The sequence below is a fragment of the Hydra vulgaris genome, chromosome 03 (assembly GCF_038396675.1).
Source record: "Hydra vulgaris chromosome 03, alternate assembly HydraT2T_AEP".
Lineage (NCBI taxonomy): Eukaryota > Metazoa > Cnidaria > Hydrozoa > Anthoathecata > Hydridae > Hydra > Hydra vulgaris.
This window is the reverse complement of record NC_088922.1, coordinates 46410001-46417500: the sequence shown is the minus strand read 5'-3', so window position 1 is coordinate 46417500 and position 7500 is coordinate 46410001. Positions and strand designations below refer to the sequence as shown.

General features: G+C 35.0%; 1 protein-coding gene across 2 annotated transcripts in view; it reads right to left on the bottom strand.

Annotated features, from left to right (window-relative positions):
- Positions 1 to 7500, bottom strand: part of LOC100205038 (protein O-linked-mannose beta-1,4-N-acetylglucosaminyltransferase 2) — a 29837-nt gene that overhangs the window by 6071 nt on the left and 16266 nt on the right. The gene's annotated exons all lie outside the window — the stretch shown is intronic.

Below are 7500 nucleotides of genomic sequence, written 5' to 3'. Positions count from 1 at the left end.
AGTAGTAAAAAGTTTGACAATTCAATGCTTAAAAATGTGCAAGAGTATGTAATGATTTCTATGGCATGAACACATATACATACTAATATTTACTTAAATGTTTAAAATAAACTATTAAAATTTTTATAACTTAATTGTTAACAAATGGTTCAATTTTGGTTCACATTAACATAAACTAATGAACTTGCATCATTGCCATATCTTTAAAAATTACTAAAAATTTTGTAAAATAATTTTCAAGGTAAAAACCTGATGATAATTGTCATTTATAATCCAGTCCTCAGAATTAGGGTAGGCATTCAGCAATGGCAACCTAACTGCCAACCTAAAAGTGTTAGAGGTCAGCAAAAAATCGCCGACTTTGTTTTAATATTTTATGGTAACCCCTTTGTGTCAAACTTTTTTGCCAACCACTAACAATTTGAGTAAGGCAACTAATTGCCAAACTGATTTTTTCTAATTCTGAGGGCTAATGATCACTTGTAGAGGTCATGTAAAAGATTAAATAGAATAGAGTAGATATAGTAGTAAAGTGTTATGTGGGGAAAAAAAGCCCACATGACACAAGCCAACAAGATAACTTTGCAAACTTTGAGTTTCCTACGTTATTTTGATAGTGTTCTTTAAAATGATGATTTTATTAGAATTGCTTTATATTTTTTCTAACAATTATGTTAAATACAATCTGCTTCATGTTAAGTAAACTCTGCTTCATGTCCAGCTGCCTTGTAGGATACGCCTTTTTAGGCAAAGGCTAGGAGATGCCGACTCCGATTTAAAACACCCCCCGCCTTGGGGCTTTGGTTGAGTAAAGGCTAGAGATGGTGTCTCAATAAAAATATTATCTTGGGCAGATGTTAAATGTACTCGGCTAGTGTCTTGAAGAAGGCCTCCTAGGAAAAGACTTAAGGGGTAAACAGATTCTACCTGTTGACCAGCCTCGCACCCCTTCTTCATCTATTAGGCTGGCGCAGATGTATTTTTAATACATTGTTTCCAGTTTAGGAAGTTGATTGCTGGATCTTCTTGACTCAATGCACGGGTTTTGCTTGTGTCTCTGTTTTTATGACTAGGCAACTCATTCTATTATCTCCTAATGAGCGTACAGCTCTAAAACTCAGTTTTATGGTTCTGAGGCCGGCTGGTAGTCAGGTTTCCCGAACTCTGAGGTAGCTCTCAGAGAGGCTGATTCCATCAACAGCTGAAAAATATCAAAGTATTAACAGTGCCATATTGCGCATGGATGGTGTCCCTGTTTGTACTTTTGGTGTGCATTGTGGAGGCCACATTTGGAGCCCTTTGTTATGGCTTAGGGTTTATTAGTAGTAATGAGGCAATTGCTTGGGCTATTAAACAGTGTTCTGAGTACTATCTATGCTTTGAGTCAAGTTCTTCAATCTAATTTAAAAATGAATAAAGTACCAAAAACTATAAAACACCATCATCATCACCAAGTTCACTAAACCTATCATTCACTAATATTCGTGGTCTTCGAAGTAACTTTTCTTCTGTTGAGTCTTATCTCTTGCAAAGTTCACCAGACCTACTTCCTCTTTGTGAGACTAACTTGAGTTCGGCTGTCTCATCTTGTGATCTTAGTGTTGATGGTTATCTTCCTTTAATTCGTAAAGACTCCAATAGTCACATGCTTGGCCTGGGCATTTACATTCATAAGATTTACACTCATTTGTTGTGAAACTAGGTTTGAATCCACAGACTATTCTTTCATGTGCTTTCGTTTAGTACCGCTTCACTCTATCGCTTTTCTCTTTGTTCTATATCGCTCTCCTTTATCTTAAGACTGCACTCTTTATGATGTTAATTTTGATCATATTGACCAAGCCCTCTCTCTTTATCCATCAGCCAATATTGTTGTTGTCGGTGACTTTAATGCTCACCACTCTGACTGGCTTGGCTCTAGTGTCAGTGATTCTGCAGGCATTAAAGCCCACAACTTTTGCCTTTCACAATCCCTAACTCAAACAGTCAACTTTCCAACTCGCTTTCCTGACAACCCAAATCATTTACCTTCTCTACTCAACTTATGTCTTGTTTCTGATCCTAGTCAGTGCTCAGTTTCTCCACATTCACCCTTAGGTGCTTCCGATCACGGTTTGATCTCTCTAAAACTAATATCTCATTCTTCTTCATCACCTGAATCCCCCTATTATCGAACCTCTTACAACTACAGTAGAGCTGATTGGGATTCTTTCCGTGATTTTCTTTGTGATGGCCCTTGGGTAGAAATCTTTTGTCTTCCTGTCGACAAATGTGCTTCTTACATAACTTCGTGGATTCAGGCTGGCATGGAATCCTTTGTTCCCTCTCGACGATTCCAGGTCAAGCCAAACTCTTCTCCATGGTTTTCCTCACACTGTGCTGCTGTGATTGCTAATCGAAACCGTTACATCCATATTTATCAGCAAAACAATTCTCCAGAAAACAGACATCTGTTTATTACTGCTAGAAACAATTGTAAAAAGGTTTTGTCTAACGCCAAAGCCTGCTATTCTCAGGTCATGAAATCTCATATCTCATCTCAATAATTAGGCTCTCGTGACTTCTGGAGAATCTTTAATAATATCAATAATAAGGGCAAATCTTTAATTCCACCTCTCTTGTATGGTTCAGACTTTGTCATCTCACCTTAAGACAAACCTGAATTGTTTGCTAAAAACTTTTCATCAATATCATCTCTTGATTCCACTAGTTGGGTTTTACCTGATATTGCCAACAAACAGGTTGATCCATTGCTTGACATTCATATCACTCCAGCTTCTGTATCTAAAGTGATTTCCTGCCTAGACTCTTCTACAGCTTGTGGTCCGGACAACATACCTGTTATTGTCTTGCAGAAGTGTTCTCCGGAGCTCTCGTCTATGCTCTCAAAACTATTCAACAAGTGCTTATCAGATCTTGTTTTCCAGCCTGCTGGAAAGCGGCATCTGTTATCTCTATTTCAAAAATTCTGGAGAGCGATCTGATTCATCTAACTACCATTCCATTAGTCTTCTTCCTATCATAAGCAAGGTTTTTGAATCTTTAATTAACAAACACTTAATTTCTCATCTTGAATCTAATAACTTGCTTTCTGACCATCAATATGGATTTCGATCTTCTCGTTCTACAGCTGATTTGCTAACAGTAATAACTGATAAGTTTTATTGTGCGTTAGATAAAGGTGGAGAGGTTAAGGCCATCGCTCTTGATATTTCAAATGCTTTTGATAAAGTTTGGTATGCTGGTCTTCTTCATAAGCTTTCTTCTTATAGTGTATCTGGCAACATCTTTAATATTATTGAATCCTTCCTTTTCAATCGTAGTATAAAATTGTCCTCGATGGACAGCACTCTTCTTCTTATTCTGTAACTTCAGAGGTTCCTCAAGGTTCTATCCTTGGCCCTATACTCTTTTTAATTTACATTAACAATCTTCCAGATATTCTCACATCTAAGGTGGCATTGTTTGCTGATGATACTACCATTTATTCTTGTCGTGATAAGAAACACCCTCTGATTGCTTGGAGGGGGCATTTGAGCTTGAAAAGGATCTCACTTCTGCTACAGCATGGGGCTCACAGTGCACAGTGGGCCAGTGACTGGACAAAAGTATAAAAACCAAAATCAGAAATTTGATGCCTAAATGGTGTCGAACCTATATAAAGACATTAGTGTTGTCAAAAGACCCGGTACTTCGGTACCAAGTCGGTACTAAAAAAATGTAAACGTCACGGTACCAAGTTTTCTTAAGTACCGGTAGTACTGAAGACCCGTTCAAACCCGATTCCTTGATGCGCATGCGTGCAGTAGCGCGTCCTCTTTATTAAACTGCTGAGAAATGGCGACCGGTGGTGCAGCTGATGTGGTAGCTCTAAATCCACTTGTTGAGAAAAAAGGAGGAAAGAGCCATGTGTGGAAATATTTTTGATTTGCGGCTGATGACAAGGGGAATATCATTGATAATCAAAAACCCATTTGCAAACCATGTCGCCGAAGTTTTCACTCAAAAGGAGGAAACACATCGAACTTAATAAAACACCTCAAAGACCGACACCCGGATCTGATGAAAGAGCTCAAGCAGGTAAGTTTCAAACTAATTTCAGATATAGAGCTTCTGTTATGAATTATATATCATATTTTAATTTGAATGTCTGAACCAGTCGGATAGAAATAAACAGCCAAAAATAAGTCTTACAGAAAGAATAAAATAACAATAATAAGCTTAAAAATTAAATTTAAAAAATATATACTTTTTTTACGTTTTTTTACAACCTATTGTTAAGACTTTTCTTTTAATAAGTATTTCTTATAAAAAGTAATTTGTAAAAAGTCGTTTGTAAAAAGTCTTTTCAAAAAAAGATTTTGTAAAAAGTCTCTTGTAAAAAGTCGTTTGTAAAAAGTTGTTTTTAAAAAGTCGCTCATAAAAAGTTGTTTGTAAAAAGTCGTTTGTAAAAAAGTTATTTGTAAAAAGTCTTTTGTAAAAAAGATTTTGACGTCTTTAATAGAATGACTTTACAGAGAAAATAAAATCGGTGACTTCAAAAGCGAAATGTAACTTTTTAAGTGACTTCAAATTAAAACGTTTAAGCATTAAAAGTTTTGAACCATGTTCAATGTTTTGAATAAAGTCGTTGTTGTTAATAAAATTAATATTAAAAATAGTTCTAAACGATTTAAATTAATAAAAAAAATTATAATTTAGTAAAAGATAATATAAATATATATTTTTGCTGATTCTTTCCTTCTTCAAAAAAATAAATAAAAAAATTCCAAAAAAATAAAAAATATTTATCGAAGAAAACGTTTTAGCGAATAAAGTTTTATGTATAGTTTTTTCGATTAAAGTATTAAAGGTTTTTATCGCATTATAAAAATGGAAATAAAATTAGTTATAGAAATAGTTTTAAATTTATTATAAAAAATACATACTTATAAAATAAATAAAACTACATATATTATATTTAATTATTGGGAAAATCCTTCCAATCCTTTACTTTTTTACTTCCATGGTGCTACTAATAGAAATTATGTAATTACCTACCGTGTAAAGGATTAAACAATTTTATACAAAAAGTATTTTTTAACAAAATTTAAAATATTTAATCTTTTTACAAGTACTAATTATTTATTAAAATTGTTTATATAGGCTTTATATAGGCTATTATATAGGCTATTATAAAAGCTGAGGTTTGTTATTTAGAGAAAAACTAATGTTTCATATTTTCAGACTCAGCCCATTTTTGACTTCTATACTTATAAAGTATATTTATTATATTTTTCTTTTACAGCTGCAAGCTGAGGAAGACCATGGAACACCCCCGCAAACTCATAAACAGGTAACAGTTACAGAAGCTTTTCAGTGGCAACAAAAATATGACAAAAACTCACCTGAGGCAAGAAAGCTGAACCTAGCTGTTGCTGAATTCATATGTATTGATAAAGTGCCCATTTATACAGTTCAAAAATGTGGATTCCAACAAATGCTCCATCATTTCAACCCAAAATACCAGCTTCCAAGTCGAAACTTTTTTATGTGCACTGAGATTCCCCGCATGTACAATGACACCAGAGACCTCATAATCCAGCATCTCAGAGACAAATCATTTTACAGCTGCACAACAGATCTTTGGACAAGTAGAACTGCAGACACTTTCATGTCTTTAACTCTGCAGTACATTACTAAATCATGGGAATTGCAATCCTGGTGTCTTGGCTGTTGTGGTCTCAACACAGACCACACTGCTGAAAGTTTGAAGGAGGTCTTTGAAGAAAAACTTGAAGACTGGAAGTTGGACATTGCAAGAATGTCAGGCATCACAACAGACAATGCCACAAATAACAAAAAAGCCTTTGAGGACTACACCTGGATTCCTTGTTTTGGACACAATCTCCACCTTGCTGTAAATAAGGCATTAGACATAAACAGGGTGTCTGCATTGCTGTCAAGGCTTCGAAAAACTATTTCTGCCTTTACAAGATCCCAAAACTTTCACGCCAGCTGACCAAGAAACAGAAAGATCTGTCCTCTCCAGACCACAAACTCATTCATGATGAACCCACTTGCTGGAATTCTTCATACGATATGGTGGAACGTTTCTTGGAGCAGCAGCAGGTTGTCTGTACTGTCCTGGCTGAAGACAGGAAAAAATGGCATCTGATGCCAAAAGACTCAGATATTACAGTTTTAGAAACTGTTATATCTGAGTCTTTTGAAGTGAATCAGTAAAGGGACTGAGTGTTAGAAACACTCAGTCCCTTTACTGATGCACTTAGTGGGGAAAAACATACCACCCTGTCTTCAGTCTTGCCGTTACTCTGGAAGATATTTGAGTGTCTCAGTCATGAACAAAGTGACTCTGCATTAGCCCAAGAGATGAAGGAAAAGATACACGAGTATCTTCAGCATCGCTATGATGACCTGCAGCTACGGTTTCTTTTGAACACTGCAACCTGCCTTGATCCACGATTTAAGAACAGCTTTGTCTCTCTAAAGGATGATGTGAAGCAAAGTCTCCTGGATGAGGTGAAAAAAATGGGCAATGAAAAAGAAGGAATTGCATCTCGGGTGTCTAGAGGATTGTCAAGTAAAGAAGTCAGGCCATCAAAAAAATCCAAAAATGACCTAAAGTTTCTGCTTTCCACCATACAAGGGGAAAAGAAAGAAAAGGGAGAGCCAGCATCCTCAAGTCATGCACCTTTTTCTGCAAGTGACGAGATAAATGGTGAATTCTTGGTGTACGATCAGATGCCTGAGGTCAGTGCTGAGGATGATCCACTTATCTGGTGGAAAACAAATATGGGTACTCTACCTCAACTATCAGAGTTTGCCAGGAAGTACCTTTGCATTGCTGCATCTAGCTGTTCATCTGAAAGAGTGTTCAGTACTGCAGGGTACATAGTTAGCCCAAGACGCTCAAGACTGAGTCAGGAACATGTTGATATGTTAGTGTTTCTATCTAAAAATCTGGAAATGGCAAAGAAAGTAACTTAAGGAATAACTGTGTAGACCAGTATTGATTTGGGTGAAAAATGTTGTTATTTATCTAGTTATTTAATTACTCAAACGTTTACAATCCTTGGCTTGAAATACTTAAATTATGCCGTTGTTGTTTTGTTTTTTTACATGTATAATAATATTTTAATTAACAACTTGTTGTTCAGTTATGGCATATTTTGTTTAATTTATAAAAATGTTAAAGTTTATAAATAAGAGTGATTATACAGTCATGGCTTATTGTTTTGTTATTTATCTAGTTATTTAATTACTTAAATGTTTACAATCCTTGGCTTGAAATACTTAAATTATGCCATTGTTTTTTTACATTTATAATAATATTTTAATTTATTACTTGTTGGTCATGGCATATTTTGTTTAATTTATAAAAATGGCGTTTTTTAGGTTTGTAACTTTTCATTTATTATTTGTGGAAAAAGTTGAAACACAATTTTAAACAAGTATGAAGAATGGCATTGTTTAACTTTATTAATAAAAATAGTGTGT